The sequence below is a fragment of the Miscanthus floridulus genome, chromosome 13, assembly GCF_019320115.1.
Source record: "Miscanthus floridulus cultivar M001 chromosome 13, ASM1932011v1, whole genome shotgun sequence".
Taxonomy (NCBI): domain Eukaryota; kingdom Viridiplantae; phylum Streptophyta; class Magnoliopsida; order Poales; family Poaceae; genus Miscanthus; species Miscanthus floridulus.
Genome location: NC_089592.1, coordinates 63,467,621 through 63,485,975, shown reverse-complemented (window position 1 = coordinate 63,485,975; position 18,355 = coordinate 63,467,621). Strand labels below are relative to the sequence as shown.

The 18,355-nt window shown below is 52.8% G+C and overlaps 1 pseudogene; it reads right to left on the bottom strand.

The window, feature by feature from the left end:
- Positions 1 to 16,682: 16,682 nt before the first annotated feature.
- LOC136499915 (SKP1-like protein 1) lies at positions 16,683 to 17,145 on the bottom strand (annotated as a pseudogene).
- Between the last annotated feature and the right edge of the window lie 1,210 nt (positions 17,146 to 18,355).

Sequence of the window (18,355 nt, the reverse complement as noted above, 5' to 3'; positions counted from 1 at the left end):
CATGATTGGGTTGGCAACTTGCATTATTGGGAGATGGCTTGTAATCCTTGGGCGAGTGGCTGTGGATTAGTGACATGGAAACGAGATGGTAACAGGCATGCACACCTGATGCGGTCTTGGTGCTGATCGCGAGATTACTATGTGACTTCATTGACCTGTTCATCTGGCGTTAGCAACAACTAAGGAAGGCTGAAAGGGAACTGCCGACCACGAGGTTCAGTCGCCAATGTAATTGTATCAACTATATCATTCATCTAATCCAAACAGTAACCATAACTAAAAGGCATACAACAATTACGACCATATATATTTAGTATAACTAGACTAGCACTAATAGCATTGTAGAGCGTGATTACTCGAAGGCTCTCCCTGCGGATCTCATCCTCCTCTTTGGTGTTGTCTGGTTCATAAATTCGAGGTCCTTTATGGACCGGCTTTCTAGCAAAAGCTCAACCAAGTAGACGACGTCGCAAACAACGCACAACTCCAGAGCCGGTCCAAAAACCTAACAACAGGCCAGAAGGACGAGCAGCGCTCGTTCGCCTCCGACTCCGGCCCGCCTCTCCGACCGAAAGGCATCGCTTTCGACTCCAGCCCGCCTCTCCGACCGGAAGGCCTGGCCAAGGAGGAACGACGGGCCGCTTCCGACTCCGACCCACGTCTCCGACCGGGGATATGCCAAACATCTGCTTACAGCTCTTCTCCGACTGACGCAGTCGGAGCCGACTGGGACCAACCGACCGGGGACGCCCGCTCGGTGAGGACCAGGAAACGGGCGGAGCAAGTTAGACAGGGCACTCAAGTCGACCGCAATACCGAGGAACGTACCCTACACACCTGCAGGACAGTAATCGACAGGACATGTCAGAAGGGTGCCCTGCAACCTTCCAGACATGTCAGAACCCAAGCAGTGTTGTGGGCGCCGACATTTGCCCTACAATGTTGTGGGCGCCATCAACTCCCATACCAGACAAACACGGTAAGGCTTCCCCCACATGCCTCTGGGCATCAACAGTGTTGTGGGCGTCGTCATTTACCATACATGGTGAATACGGTAAAACCTCCCACATGCGCCTGACAACAACAGTGTTATGGGCGCCTACCATCATCTTGTACCTGACAACGTGAGCAATAAGACTGAGTAGCATACGTACTCTCTCTCTCGCTTGTAAGGTCGTCCTCTTCATCTATAAAAGGGGATGCACACTCTCCTAACAAGGACGACTCTTGATCAACTCGAGGAGGCCCTCAATTCACTCACACACAACAACAGAACCACTAGGTTCAAACCTCGAGCACATGCTTAAACACTCAACGCACATAGGAGCTTCCGTCACTCTCGGCCCTTCAGACCAGAGTCCGACCGGACCTCATGCACCCCTATCTTACTCCCTCTCGTTTGTAACCCCACAGCAAACTTCGAGCACCTGGGCTTAGGAATAAAATCATCGACCGACTCAAACTGGACGTAGGGCACGTTGCCTGAACCAATATAAACCCTGTGTCATTGAGTGCTAGGCCACATCCGATCACAATGTGCAACAAAACTACAAATATTTACGTGTTGGTCACTTTCTGCACCGACAGTTGGCGCCGTCCGTGGAGACGACACTGTACGTTCACACTTTTGGTCATTGGATGACCCACTTTTCCGCCATCTTCGCCATGGCGGGCTCAAACGATATGACTCAATTTGGCTCGCTGGAGTTTCCCAGACTCCCACCTGTTAGGATGTGGGTTCCACCCGCCTTCGAGCCGTCCTAGGCCTTCCTCTTTCGAAGCCTGGACTTATCGCCGACTGGCTCGGCGTGCTCCACCTCCGCGAGGAGGCACCCATCCCGGCGCCCGTCGGAGGGGCGCCCTCTGTTGGCTCTAGGACACCCGATGACTTCAACGACGAGGCACCTGCGCTTCGTTCCGAGCAAACGCTCTGCTCAAATCCCGCTGTGAGTAACGTGCATACTGTTATTTACTTGCTATTTACTATCTTTCGCCAGTTATCCGGAGGGACCCCATTGTCCGCACCGCGACCGCCATGCGACCGGTTCCCCTATGGCCTCGTGTCCCCCACGGATGCGTACGCTCGGGGGCTCCGAAGGACGCTAGCGCCGCCCCCTTTCACATCCAAATTTGTGGAAATGGTGAGCTATGCTCCCACCACTTTCCATGAACTCCTGGATGATGAGATTGAGAGCGATGGCTCCAGCTTCGGCGACGTGGCACCTAGCCACCGTCCGTCCCACGAGTGCGCTATGGCGGACACTCCAGGACAGCCGCTTGTGGTAGCGAAGTCCTTGCAGACTCACACCCCTCTGGACCCTCGTGCGGGGGCCCTTGTGCTCGCACAAGAGCACAACGAGGAGCTACGACAACGGCGGCAGAACCAGCCACCACCTGCGTCGGTGCGCTCGGCGCACCATGTTGCGCCCTGTGCGCGTAACCCGGCGAGCGGTGCCAGGGGTCGCGCCCGCCAGGTCTAGCGCAACATCATCGATGGGGGGAACGATCCCCCACAGTTCGCTCGGGCTAGCCAGAACATCACCGCTGCGGCAATGCTTCTGCGTGGCCTTCCCGAGCTGAACGACCCCTAGGAACAGGCGATCCACCGGAACCTCCGGGCACTGGTGGAAACCATCGCTGTTCAACAGGCGGAGAGCTCCGCATCACGACATCGGCTCATGGCCTCTCTCCCCAACAGGGGAGTGAGGACGCACCAGACGAATCGCTCCTTCCGCTCACCACTACAGCCATCAAGCGCGGCATAGGAGGCCACAGTGCGCCTTAGCCTGACCTAGCGCCCGCTCCACACCAGCCGCCTGTGCACGAGCGGTTCGGGCCAAACCAAGACGCTCATAGCATCATCAACAACCGGTGTCGGGCCCGACATGATGATGACGTCCATCGGGCGGCCATGAGGGCAGGCGATGTAGACCCCGACCGGACCATCACGGGGAGCGGTGAAACGCACCCTAGGCGTGGCCGTCGTCGGATGACCAGAGTCCCAGCCCAGATGGCCTAGGACCACAGGCCTTTGGCCGATGCATCTAGAGAGCGCCGTTCCCACAGCGCTTCCAACCACCCACCAACATCGCCAAGTATACTGGGCAGATGAACCCGGGTATATGGCTCAAAGATTTCTAGCTCGCTTGCTGAGCCGGAGGAGTGGATGATGACCACTTTATCATTCAGTACCCCCCCCCATTTACGTAGGGGAACATGTTCGAGCGTGGTTCAAATTCCTCCTGCATGATAGCATCTGCGACTGGGCAGACCTCAAGAGGGTCTTCGTTGAGAACTTCCAGGGGATGTATGTCCGCCCTGGGAACTCCTAGGACCTTAAGAGCTGCCAGCAGGAGCCCAACGAGTCCCTATAGGATTACATCCATAGGTTCTTGAAGCGGTGCAACTCCCTTCCTGATGTTGTCGACGTGGACGTCATCAGTGCATTCCTCTCTAGGACAACCTGTGAGTTACTGATCCACAAGCTTGGCTGCCTAAAGCCCCATACCACCCGCAACCTGCTCGATGTCGCCACGAACCATGCCTTCAGCGAGGAGGCGGTCGGAGCGGTCTTCAACTGAGGCTGGGACAAAGGCAAGGCCAAGCGTGAGAATCAGGACGAGGGCCCCTCCGTGTTGAGGGGCAAAAAGAACAAGAAAGATCAGCGCCGACCGACCAACTCTGCGTTGGTTGTCGCGGCTGATTGCATGGGCAAGCAGCCCCAGCAGGGCCTCCCTAACCACTTCGACGAGCTCATGGAGAGCCCATGGACCAACCACGCCTACCCCGCCAAACACCACTATAAGGACTACGAGCTCCTCAAGTGCTTTCTACGACAGACCGGCGGGCCGAAGGAAGAAAAGGACAAGGAGGCAGCAGCCAACAAAGGGGGCGTGGCAGGCAAGGATCCAGACGACTGAAGGTCCCTATATGACGACCGATGTGATCTGACCAAGCGCCCACCGATTGAAGGACGACAATAGCGATGTTCTCACCAACACTTGGAACATCGAACAGTTACGTCGTTTCTTCCCTTAAAAATTCGGTCTTACCGTCTTTTCACTTAACGTTTGCTCCTATAGAGCACCCCAGCCCGAACACTTTCGGCCCAGGTCACTCGAGGGCTCCACGGAGGTGCGATACCACCTCTCTTTTTACTATCATATGATAAAAACATTTTTTCTGAACAAAAGGGTAGTCCGTTCCTTTAATTACCTTATGTAACTTTGCTATAAATATTCCGACCGATCGTACCCCGCCTCTACCTACGGTTACGAGCAGCTGAGCCTCGTAGGCCATGCCCAGGATCTTAAGGTTGCAGCCTATGGGACGAACGGGTAGGTGCAAAAAAGAAAGAATAAAAAACAAAATTATGCTAAGGTAAAAATAAGGAACGGATAGGACAACTTCCCTGAACAAAGTGATTCCATCACAAAAACAAAACTAATTGTATTCATTAATACACAAAACGTTTACACAGGGGGCTCCCCCATGATATTATCTTTTACATTTGCTAAGGATTTCTACTCTAAAAACTTCTACTACGGCTCCCCGGCGGCATCAACTACCGGCTCGACTGGCGAGGGTAGGGGCTGCTCCTCCTTCGGCTGGGCAACATTCAGCTCGATCGGAGGTGGGGTGACGTGCGCTTCCGACCCAGGATGCACCCCATCTATAGGCTAGGCAACGTCCTCCTGGCGCACGCCTTTGGCCACATTCGCACGGCGAGCATCCATCACCCACTACGTGGAGACTTGCTCGGCCACCAATTGTGCGTGTGGCAGCAAGCTCTCCCTAAGCGAGTGGATGTCCTCCATGCTCCAGCCGTTGGCATACCCGCTGCAGATGGTGGCGAAGTCTAGGTCTAGATGGTGCGTCGCCATCGAGGTCAGCACCCCCGACATCCTGTAGAACACCCCATCGATGATGAGGGCCCAAACCTCATCCAGAGCCTCCACCAGCCGGATAGCGGGCATGCTGGTACTTGGCGCTGACCCAACAACCTCCGAGACGATGAGCTAGGCAACATTGCATATCTGGTCAAGTTCCCCCTCAAGAGCACGTCGCTCTTCAAGGGACTTGGCCAGCGCCTCCACATTTTGGCCAATCGTCGCCTTGGCCGTCTCCAGGCCCTGCTCCAACGACTCCACCTTTCCACCCAGCTCTAGAAGAAGGACGACAAGCTAAGAAGTAGGCTAAAGAAAAAAACCAAGACACCAAAAAAAGAGAGGGTATGTACCAAGGCGGCTATTCTTGAGGATGGAGAGTCCCTCCTACCGAGTCACCTGCTCGCGCAACCAGGAGTTCAACTCCTTAGCCCCAAGCAACCGACCTCGGAGCGTGAGCACTTCCTGGTTGGCCTCCAATCAGGCCTTCCGCTCTGACTCCAGGGCATTCTGCTCCATCTCCAGGGTCTCTAGGGTACTTTGGAGCACCACCTCGGTCTCCACCAGGGAATTCTATAGCACCGCCTCGGTCTCCGCCTGATAGACCTTCGCCGCCTCAAGCCCTCGCTCGGCAGCGGTCGCCCGCTCCGCCACGAACAACTCCACCGCCCGTGCCTCGGTCACCTCCGCCGCCCGGTCTTGGGACTCACGGCGGGTGGACTTTAGCTCACGCTCGAGCTCGGTGACCCGGTCATGCTCCATCCGAAGGAAACAAGACTTGCGGCTCAACATCTCCTCCAAACCCTACAAAACCAAAAGCAAGTGTGCTGAGGCAACCGACGAAAGACCAGGAGTTAAGGACGAATACGGAAAACTCACCTCTGTGACACGAGGTAGGTCGACTAAGACCGCCTGCTGGATGGTCTTGACCCGCTCCAGGGCCTCCTCCAGCTTCACCCTGGTTTGGGTGAGATCGGACTCCATCGCAAGTCCTCTGCCCCCAAGCACATCCCAGAGCTGACACTCCTGCTCATCCCAAAGAATGAACCGAACCTTCCTCGGATCCTCAGGGCAGGGCCACACCAGGTCGCTGGAAGGCCTAGCCAACAACCAGATCATCGCTAGCTCCTACGATGGCACTGGCGGTTCCACCTCATCACCTGCTTCACCGTCGGAGGGGATCTCCACCATCTCAATTCCATAGGCCACCGATAGACGTTCTAGCTCTGGCTCAGCCACATCTCCCCCCGGCACCTCTAGCTCTGACCGGGAGGGTGAGCCATGCAGCCCTCCACCCGACGAGGCAGGGAGCTCGGTCTCCCTCTCCTCTTCTGTCACAGCCGGTGGTGGAGGGGCTGCAAGGGTCACCTCCTATGCAGCCACCGCCATCGCCGGGATCGCCACCATCACCTCCACCGCTACCGTCGTACTAGCGACCGGCTGGGAAGGCACCGCCCCTAGAGGGGAACGACGCACCGCCACCACCCTACTCTCCCCGCTGCTCGCCACAACACGCTATAGGGTGGGCCTCCAATCTTCCCGCATAGAAGTTGGGGCGATGCTCAGCCCCGTCAGCATCTGGCCGCTATCAAAAAAGTACAGGTCAGTCGCACTCCAAAAAAACTCAATAGCGAGATAAAAAAGAAACAAAGAAGGCATACTAAGATGTAAGCGGTAGGGCTCTGAAGCCTCGACCTGATGGTAATGGGCCCACCAGGCGAGGACCGCTCCTGGGCCATGACCCACGCCCCCTCACTTCAACCGAGGGAGAGTCAATACGACTAGCTTCCGCTCAGCCCGCGCGTCGCCATGACTGTCAGCTCGAGGCGTGCCGACTGAAGCAGTCGGTAGGGCATCCTCTGGTTGTGGGTCATGCGCCGGCACTAGCCCCAAAGATATGCTAGTACGAGCCTGCTCCTTAGACTGCCTGGCTTGCTCCGCCACACCCAGAGCAGGTGGGGACAAGGCCGGCGACGCCTCCGAAGGGCGCAGTGACCATGTCCGCTTCGCCTCCCATTCGTCGGCAGTGTCCGTGCTCACGGCATGCTTCCTTGGCGCGGGAACGTCACCGTGCCTCTTAGCCTCCCACTCACCACCAATAGATGTGGCTGTAGGCTCATGACACATCGCCAAAGTCACAACCTCCCGGTCTCCCTCCACCACGGAGCAGATCACATTGTCACCCACCTTCGAGGGGTCCTCTGACTCGAGCTCCGCCTTGACATTGCTCCTATTCTCCCTAGCCCACACACGCCGGGCGACATCCTGCTCCTTCTGATACTTCCTCCAAGCCTCCTCAGCTCTCTTCTTCTTCTTGGCATCCGCCGCCTCCTTTAGGGCGGCTTACCGAGCCGTGCCCTTTGGCCCCTTCAGAAGGTGCGGCCAGGACTTGTAAACTCCAAGTCCCTACAAAATAGATGACTCAAAGTCAAGATACGGAAGAGTAAAAGGGGAAAAGAACATAGGAGCATACCAGATTGGACTGCTTCATAGCGTTGAGAGCTCCGAGCTTTCCATCAAGGGTCTCTTTAGGCCTCAGCTGTAGCACCGGGTTAAGATGACTCTAGACCTTGTCATTCGCTAGCTCCTCTAGTGATGCATGGTCGAGGTCCATCGGGCCACTATACATCCACATCGGCCATGTCCTCTCTGCCAATGGAGCGACCCGACGGCGGAAGAAGGTGTGGAACACCCACACCCTATCAAGGCCGTGCCGCACGAGCTTCTGGAGCTCTGCCTCAATAATCTCCACCTTCTTCTTCTGCTGGCTGGCGGGGCCCCATGACCAGCTCTCCTGCCTCTCCAGCCTCCTACCGATAAAAGGCAAGAACGGCGCCTCCATCGAGTTCCTAATGTAGAACCATTCCCTATGCCACCCCCGATTGGAATCATAGAGGGTGTACGCGGGGTACGAGCCCGACGCGCTTGATTTCTTCTGTAGCGTGAAGCCCCCCATCGGCGCGACCCTAAGCAGCTTCCCCTCCGATAATGCTCACCCAGAGCACATCCGCTGGAAGAAATCCACGTGCGGCTCCATCCCAAGAAAGGCCTCACACATGGTGACGAATTTGATGATGTGCAACACCCTAGTCAGATTGAGGTGTTGTAGCTCTAGGCCCCACTTATTGAGGAGCCCGCATAGGAACCAGTGCATGGGGTATCCTAACCCATGCTCATGGAAGGCGAGGAAGGAGACAATCTTGCCGTCCCGAGGTTGCGGGAAATCCTCCCCCGTAGGAGACCTCTAGTGCGTCACCTCCTTCGGCGGCAGCACCCCCTTCTCGGCAAATGCAACCAACACCAACTCCCTCACAATGGATGACCTCCAGCTCGACATCTCGCTCTAGATTCATGAATGGATCTGTGAGTTTTCTCCTCTCCCTCGCTCTCCCTTTTTTTCTCTAAGGAACCACCACGACACTCAGACGCTCTTAGCGAGAAGAAGATGCGGCAGAAGAGGAATAGGTGAAGGAATAGGGCAAAAGCCCTCTCCCTTCCCCTATTTAAAGAAGAGGCAGAGCAGTTGAGGAAAGGCAAAAAAAACCTCTCCCTTCCCCCATTCAATGTGGATGGGATACGATGGAACGCGCCCTGACCGATGGGACGCACCTAGCTAGACGGAATGGTGCCTAATCAGACATGACGTGGTCTGGGTATGGCCCACCACTACCACAAGTCGGGCATGAGAAACAAAGTGCCACTACGCGCAGGTGGCCCTCCGCCTTCCCAGGCGGGACTTGGAAAGGCCCAAACAATGAGATCTCCGCCTAGGAGAGACCAACATGCTTCCTGAGTCGATCGGATGGCTCAGGCAAACACCGAGAGACAGGTAAGGAGCAGAGGGATGCCCCATGTGGGCCATGCTGACTCCGTCATGAACAACGAGCGTGGATCCTGGTCAGACATATCCAATAAGAGCTCCTTAAACCTCATCACTCGAGTCATCAAGGTAACATTACCAACCCCCACTATTTCTTTATATGAACATTCATTCATCCATGCACGCATTCATTCATTCCATACATCCAAAGCATCACATATGCAGTTAAATGCATCACAACGCTCCATGTTGCGTCATGAAGCGGCTGTTGCCTCATTCAACATGAGCAACAACCGACCGAGGTTCAAAGGCCGGCCCATGAAGGGCTTGAGGCCACCTCACGTCAAACAGAGCCAGGGGTGAAAACGTAAATGAGCCCCAAGTGGCCCTCACCCAGTCTGCCCCGAAGCAGACTAGGTCATCTCAACCTTCTCATTCGATCCTAACCTCTAGCCATGCCCACAGAATCTCCATCGAGGGGAGGCCAGTGTGCCACCCGGGTCGGTCTCCAGAACGACCCAGGCATCTGCCGAGTTGCAGGTTAAGGAGCAGTGGAGTGCCACATAAGGGCTATGCCGACCCCGTCATAAATGATGGACCCAGACTTTACTTGAACATGCCCGTTAGCGAGCTCACCGAGCACGTCACTCGAGCCATCGAGGCAAGCGATGTTAGCTCAGCCCCTCTGGTTGCGAGAAACCATAGACGGGGTAACACACAAAACTCAACTAACCCCTACCAAGCCCAACAGGGCTTAGGGGATCAAGACGCCCATCGCCTTGGCTGTGCCTGGGTCCACGACTCTAACTCGCCCGATCCCTCAGCGTGCCTGACGCCTGGATCCATGACTCCGACTCACCCAATCCCTCTGTGCACCCGACGCCTGGATCCACGACTCTGATTCGCCCGATCCCTCGGCTACATGCCTAGGTCTGCGAGTCCATCTCGTGCGATCCCTTGACTATCCATCGGCTACACCCAATGCCTCGACTGTGCCTAGGTTTGAGACTCCGACTTGCCTGATCCCATAGCGCGCCCGACGCCTGGATCCATGACTCCGACTCGCTTGATCCCATGGTGTGCCCAACACCTGGATCCATGAGTCTGTCTCGTCCGATCCCCCCAACACGCTCGATGCCTTGGTTAGCGACTCTAACTCGCCTGATCCCCAGATCCGCAACTCTGATTTGCTCGAACCCTCGGCATGCCCGATGCTCTGGTAGATGAAACTCCATCTCACCCAGTCCCTCAGCCGTGACCAAATGCCTGGGACCATGCTCCTAGAAACGATGGATCAGGAACTAGAAAAGGGAGGCTACGCCCACCAAAGAGCACACACTCACGCCCACTAACAAAACCCCTAGGTGATTCTACCTGAATCGCCCGGGGGGCTCGGGGGATCGGATTGTGACCCTACATGGAGTTTCCCTTACTATCCTCTCTGACAGAGGGTCAGTTTTTGTCTCTCGTTTCTAGGAGCAACTCCAAGAATGTCTTGGTACTCATCTTCTTAGAAGCTCAACATATCATCCACAAACTGATGGTCAAACTGAAAGGCTGAACCAGGTGCTCGAGGATATGTTGAGAGTTTGTGCTATTTTTTTTCCTAAGAAGTGGAATGAACGCCTGAAGTTAGCTGATTTTTCTTACAATAATAGCTACCAAGAAAGCATCCGCATGGCACCATTTGAAGCTCTATAGGGAAGAAAGTGTAGGACACCACTTAACTAGGTTGAAGTGGTAGACCGTGGATACTTTGGGCTAGAATTCATCAAGGAGGCTCGAGAGCAAGTGAGCATTATTCAGAGTCACTTGAAGGCAGCTCAAAGCCAACATAAAGCTTACACAGACAACCGAAGAAGGCCCTTGCAGTTTGCAGCTGGGGATTTTGTGTATCTCAAGGTGTCTCCTATGAGAGGTGTGCATCGGTTTGGTATCCATGGCAAGTTAGCCCCTCGATATGTGGGTCCTTACAAGGTGTTGGAGCAGTGTGGCCCAGTTGCTTATCGTCTCTAGCTTGCCGATATTTTATCTACGGTACACAATGTGTTTAATGTATCACAATTGAAGAAATGTTTGTGGGTTCCTGATGAAGCTATGGAAATTGAAGGGCTTCCCCTCTAGCCAGATTTGACTTATGTTGAGCACCCTGTCAAAATATTGGACGAGAAAGGAAGAGTGACTAGAAATAATGTGGTGAAATTCTATAAAGTGTAGTGGCAAAACCATTTGGAGGATGAACGCCATGTGGGAACAAGAGAGCTACATATTGAAGCATTACCCCCACATTCTCTCTGGTTCTGATGAGTAGTTGTTATGTTGAAATGTACTTCCGATCTCCTTTCCCACACTAGGCACATGAAATCTCGGGTCGAGATTTTGTTTTAGGGGGTAGATTTGTTACACCCTCGATGTTACACTATACAATTTTTGCTAAAATATTGCATATGCATCATGTTTATATGATAGTGTATGAATTATAGAGTGTAAATCAATTTCTGTGGATCGAAACGTTCATCGGAAACGCGAAACGAATGTTATGTTTCATGTCACGTTGTATCACTTAGGATTCTAAATGAATTTTTATTTAACAGAAATGCTATAGAACGCGTATACGGCACTTTAATAAAGTCAGTAGTACTAGCTTCATAGGCAACGATGAAATACTTGCGGTCAAGAATGGGATTCTCTAGCTAGCATACTTGATAGCTTGGAAATCGAATTCGACGTGAATCCGAACGAAAACTTTGCCATTTTCTCAAGTCGGAAAAGGGATCGACAAAGCGAAGTTTGGGAATTTTTATAGGAGGATCGGGTTAAGTGGTGGCATGGGCTTAGGGTTTGTTTTAATAGGCTGATATACCAGCTCGAGCGTTAAATGGTTGGTTTAGCAATTGGATCATCGAGTTGGATTTTTGGATAGCTTTAAAAAGCGTGCACGACACGTTCCAAAACGATGGCTGCGTCTGGCCGTGGTCACCAGCCTTTGGTTCGGCTTGGCGTGTGGCTCTAGCCTACCCCTGGTGCGTGCACCCGCCCCACCGTTGCCACGCACTGGCGCACACCCGCACCGTCACTACCGCGCTCATGCACACTCTCACACACGCAAGCGCCCGTGCATGCACGCGCATGCCGTGCCAGTGGCTAGGCCGCTTGGCCACCACCGTCGTCGCCATGGGCCCGCTGCCCTGGCCTGTCCGTGTGCCACCACATTGGCTAGGCCTACCGCTGGTTCTGTGCTGCTGACCACTGCCGCTCTGCTACCACCCTCGCATCCGCCTACCGCCCTGCCGCCTCGCGCTCGCCTACGTGGTGCCATGCGTGTGTGGCCACATTTGGCCCTGCCCGCACATTGCCTTGTCATGCATGGTCTTGCCTGCCTGTATTGCCAGCGCACCCGCTTCGATGCGATGCTTGCGCTGACCAGTGCCATGCCACTACGGCGCAGGACAGAGCTGCCGTCGTCGGTTGCGATTTAAGGCCATGCGGCCCACCGTCCTGAGCGTGTTTGGCCAATTCCCCCACCGCCCTATAGCCCATGCGTGCTTGTGCTTTGAATGGACAACTGCGTCCTACCACGACAATGTCGAGCTAAGGCATGCCTGTGTTTCCCTTGTTCCCCTATCGCCGTGGTCGTCGGACCCGTGCCTCTCAATTTGGCCTGGTGGAGCCATCTCAATCCAATTAGCTTGGTCCATGGCTCCATTGCGTAGTCCGCCAGCCACCCGACCCAATTGCGCTATGAGCCTTGCCACGCCGTGCTCCAATTTGTAGTTTTTCTCTCGCCGGGTCGTTAAGACCGTCGTGGCACGCGTCGATGGCAAAGTCTCCATTCCTATGCTACTCAAGTTCAATTATTTGCCCCGCCAGCTTCGCCTCCACCCACTCATCACCCTGCGCACCTTTGTTGAATTGCTACCGCCGTCTAGTCACCCCTGACGCAGCCTTGCCACCGCCGTGCGCCACCGCGCCGTCCATGCGCACGTGGCCAGCTCGGCTTGGCCCATCTCCGGTCAATCCACCACGTCTGGTAGGTTCAGGGTGAGTCACTGATTCCCACCCTTGAGTTCGTTCACGTTGTTTGTGCCTTGGTTCACGAGAACATGGCCGCCGTTGCAGGGAAAAGTCCGCCGTCGTGGAGGGAGCTCAGGGCAGCATCTCCGTTCTCCGCGTCACCGCCCATCGCTTTGGGTTTACGCCTAGGTGCTCGCATTTTGGGGTGGGGAGGGACCGGTTTGGCCGGTGTAACCGCCCTGTGCCAGCGCCGCCACGTCGGTGCGCGCGCTGGTGCCCGGGGGTATCGCCGTTGCGAAGATAGGTATTCCAGGGACTATTTCACGTAATCGTACACTGGCGGAATAGTACTCTTAGTGCTCGTGCGATTACTGGGTAGACCAAGGGCGTTTTTGCATATTGACCGGCACGTGCGTGTTCTTCCTGTCGTAGGCCGTCGCCGCGCAGACTGGGCCGCGCGCAGTGGAGCACGTGTGCGCTCATGCGAGCGCAGCGCGGACGTGGGCCACGTCGTGTGTTGTGGGCCGCGCGGTAGAATTAAGTTTTTCAATTTCCAGTAAGTTAGTAAATGCTTATTCAATTTAGTTTTGAGCTGAACTTTGATAATTTGTAGTAAATCTTATAGATGTCCAAAAATAGTGAAACTAAGTTTGTTAGGTTCACAAAAATGACATCTATCTGTTAGTGTAGTTAGATTACAATTAGCTATGATAATGGTAGGTTCATAAATTCAAATTAGAGAGCTTAGTATTATATAGATTAATCTTTGTAGGAATTTTTATGGCAAATTGATGATAGATTTAGCCATGAAATTTTTATAGAAAGACCATTAGATTATTATGTACTCACTGTAATTTTTGTAGCACTAGAGTAGGTTGATAAATAGAATAGCTAGTACCCTTATTTTATCATATATAGAATAAATCAGTATTAGGAGTAAGAATACCTTTAGTTGATAAGATAATATATGTTATGCTTCATACTTGTTAGTGGTAACAGTAGGTAACTTAGCGCCTTAGTCGGTAGGACTAGCTTAGTAACTTGATAGATGTATTTTATTTTAAGAGCTGTTGTTGTCATATTACTAAGTGTTGCATCATCATTTCATGCATGTAGATCACGAGTTGATAGAGTTCATGCCCATGGACGAACAAGATTATGAAGAGGTCATTGAGGAGTACGAGGAGGAGATCCTCATGCAGGAGGGAGCCCCGGGGTCTTTTGGTGTTGACTTTGCTGACCCACCACCTATCTAAGGCAAGCCTCGGTGCATAACCCATATTTTTACTGATCATTGAATACATATATGATGTGCATTTATGTTTTAGGTATTTTATGGAAGCTATTTGCATAAATATATATACCTATGAGTCCTACTAGTACAGGTCGAGTAGCTGCTATGCTCAGGATTTCGGTAGCGTGAGTAACCTACCGTTACTCATAATAGGTGATAATTATGATCACTCATGATAAAATGGTGGAAAGGAAAAAGTGGTAACCGGACAGGGGTGTGGTTTGGGTACTGGTGGGTGTAAGAGGTTGTGTCCAGCGGCCAATAGGGCATAGCTTGGTTACACTTTTCCCTATCTGTGTCGGTTAAGGATCGGTCGTTGCATAAGGCTCTAGGTAAGTCATAGACTTATTATCCCGAGCACATACTTGGGTATAGGCGTTGGGAAGACTTGTTGCTCTCTTGTCGTGGGTTCCGGCTCTTTTCGAACCGACTGATTGGAGGCGAGGATGGTGGAGATCCTTGCACCGCACTAAGTCTAGGACTTAGAAGCGAGGGCTTGGAGTCTATGTTTGGATGGGGACCTAGATCCTAGGATAGGAGGGTGATGGGTTGGTCCTGCTTGTGCCTGGGGTACAAGCGGGGCGTGTTTTCGAGGTACCCAGCTAGGGGCATTTATTCGTGAATCGTCGGGCAATCCGGTACGGCTTGTCTACGGTTTAGCATCGTAGTAAGAACTAAAAGATGGAAGGTAATGAAATGGAACTGATTGCTCGACCCTTGCTTGAAAGTAGAACATGTGCTTACACATAATGGCTAGATAATAAATTAATATGGCTTTTAATAATAACATCAATAAGGACTCACTATTAGTATTGCTTTCTGCAAAAAGGAAACCAGCAAACCATAAATCTTATCATATTCCTTGGAGTCAGAAAAATTATTCTCACTAGTCGGATAAGTCTTGCGAGTACATTGTGTACTTAGGGTTTATTTACCCCTATTGCAGGTAATGCTTGAAGAGTACCTTTGTTGGAGGATTCTTCTGGTGGGCACAGACAGATCCTTGTTCTTTATCGCTAGATGTTTATTTTTAAATTCCGCTGTTTAATATTCCGCACTCTGACATTTGGCGATGTAATAATGAATTTCTAAGAACTCTGGATGTATGAAATGTATTAAGTATTGTAATTCGTTCTCATTATTGGATCATTGGGAAAAAATGTGGATCTTTCGGGGTTCTCCCTTGGGGTGTGCCCGACAGATACTGCTCGCTGTAGCTTGCTTTCGGGGTGCTTAGTGTCTGGTGGAAGATGAACGCCTCCATAAGTGCGTTATTTCGGGCGGTTCTGCCATAGCTACACCCGCGGGTGCGCTCGCGCGCACCCGCGGACGAAACAAAAAAAATCCCCCGCTAGCAACATGAAACCCCCCCGGACAATTCTACCCGAATCACCGGGGGCTCGGGGGCTACACCCGCGGGTGCGTTCGCGCGCACCCGCCGTCAAGACAAAAATCCCCCAGATGATTCTATCCGAATCACCCGGGGGCTCCTGTCGGGTTCATAAACCTAGGGTCCCTCATGGACCGACTTCCCAGCAAAGGCTTGGCCTAGCGGACGACGTCGCAAACAACGCACAACTCCTAGGCCGGCCCAAAAATCTAACGACAGGCCAGAAGGACGAGCGGTGCTCGCTCACCTTCGACTCCAGCCCACCTCTCCCATTAGAAGGCCTCACTTCTAACTCCAGCCCGCCTCTCCGACCGAAAGACCTGGCCAAGGAGAAACGACGCGCCGCTTTCGACTCCAACCTGCGTCTCCGACCGGGGATACACCGAACCTCTACTTACAGCTCTTGTCCAACTGATATAGTCGGAGCCGACTGGGATCAACCGACCAAAGACACCCACTCGGTGAGGACCAGAAAATGGGAGGAGCAAGTAAGACAGGGCACTCAAGTCGACCGCAATACCGAGGACCGTACCCTATATACCTGCAGGACAGTAACCAACAGGACATGTCAGAAGAGTGCCCTGCAACCTTTCAGACATGTCAGAACCCAATCAGTGTCGTGGGCGCTGACATTTGCCCTACAGTGTTGTGGGCACCATCAATTCCCATACCAGACAAACACGGTAAGGCTCCCCCCACATGCCTCTAGGCATCAACAGTGTTGTGGGCGCCGTCATTTACCATACATGGTGAATACGGTAAAACCTCCCACATGCGTCTGACAACAACAGTGTTATGGGAGCCTACCATCATCTTGTACTTGATGGCGTGTGCAGCAAGACTTAGTAACATACGTACTCTCTCTCTCTCTCGCTTGTAAGGTCGTCCCCTTCATCTATAAAAGGGGATGCGCTATCTCCCAATAAGGACGACTCTCGATCAACTCGAGGAGGCCCTCAATTCACTCACACACAATATCAAAACCAGTAGGTTCAAACCTCGAGCACACACTCAAACACTTAGCGCATGTAGGAGGTCTCGTCACTCTCGGCCCTTTAGACCAGAGTCTGACCAGACCTCTTGCACCCCCTATCTTACTCCCTCTCGTTTGTAACCCCACAGCAAACTTCGAGCACATGGGCTCAGGAATAAAGTCACCGACCCGACTTAAACTGGACGTAGGGCACGTTGCCTGAACCAGTATAAACCCTGTGTCATTGAGTGCTAGGCCACGTCCGATCACAATGTACAACAAAACTATAAATATTTACGTGTTGGTCACTTTCTACACCGACATGCGTAGTCGTTCGTGATGTGGAATATCTTGCGGATCTCCTCCGGAGTCTTACCCTTCATTCATCATGTCAGCCACCGTCTTACAGGTCAGGTCCAACAATCCCTTGATGTTCAAATAGTTGGCAGCCAGGATGAGGTCGAAGAGCGTAGCCTGGTTGACCTTGACGAACTCCGCGTCCCAATTCTTGGTCCTCGCCGCCCCCGGAGGGGTTGGTGGTGTCCGCTGCGGCGACGTGGACGTGCTTGTTGCAGTACTCGATGACCTTGGCGAGGATCTTGGAATTGATGTTGGGGAGTGGGATGCCGTTGTCGGCGCAGTCGTCCTCAATCATGTGGCGGATGGTCTGCGACTCCATCGCCATCGCCTCCTCCACCTCGAACTCCTCGGAGTCGGAGCTCCTCAAGTAATCGTCTTCGTCTTCTCAGCCTCGGAGGAAGACGCCATCGAACGACCGAAAGCTGATGCTGATGCGACGAAACGAAACCCTAGCTAGCTGCGGCGCGCGGCGAGATGATTGATGATGATGAGTAAAACGAGTCGACGGGAGGCCGTGACTTTTCCCCGGCCCTCACGGCCTCTCCTTGCTTATAAAGCCCAGGAGCCGTCTGATGCTACAACTCCCATATCCAAGCGGATCAGGACTCTATTCCTTTACCAGCCTGTATTTATTTTTTGAGAGAATTACCACCCTGTATTTAGTTTGAGTTTTTGATCGTGGCACCACCAAACAAAGGTTGGTTCACATATCACAATCGATTGCTTGCCTCCAGGGGAAGGGTTGGACCGATATTGGACTGAAGTCATGATGTGTGGGCCTCTTGGGCCTCGTGGGTCTAAATTAAAACACTGTCATGCAAGAATGTGATATTCCCCTCAAAAAAATGCAAGAATGTGACATTTACTTTTCTTTTATGGAACTCATCATACTTCCGTGGCTTCCCCTCCCCTCAAAAAAAAAATCATACTTCCGTGGCTGATTAGACAAACATAACACATCAAGGAACTAGTGAGAAGGGATGAAAATGGATGGAGATTTTTTGTCCCGTTTTTTACTTTTATGAGTTTATCTCATCCGTTTCTATATATTTGCAGGATCCTGTTTTGGGAGATGAGGTTTCTCGTCCATTTTGTGGTATCTCATTTTCATCCAGGATGATCAGTATTTGCGGAATCTAAATGTCAAGATCTGAGAGTGAGAGCACAAGTGGTGCTTGCTTTGCGCCGCAAGAGGTCGCCCGGAGGCACGCCTTGCTCAGTGTTGGTGACTTGGTGTGGATGCCACGGAGCCTCCTAGAGCGGCCAAATTGGGGCGAACTATTTGCTGGCCGGCACTCTGCTAGGCTGTTTGTTGGCAATAGCTGGTGCATGCCAAATTTTCTTGGGCAAGCTAAATCTTGGCAGGAACCAATTGCTGTGTCATAGGCGCGTGAAACACTTATCCAGGCACCAAAGCAACATAGTTTGGGACCTTGTGAGGAGTACAAGGAAGCTGCTGAAATGTAAACGTCCTCGGGGTAAGATCGTTCACGTAAGAGAAGGTTCGTTGTTGTGCACATGTGGAAAGGTCTCGCCATTCCTGTGTCTGGTTCATTCATTGTAGGGAATCAGTTCCCTTGTTTGTGGTGATGTGGGCTGCGAACTGAAGGGATGCCAA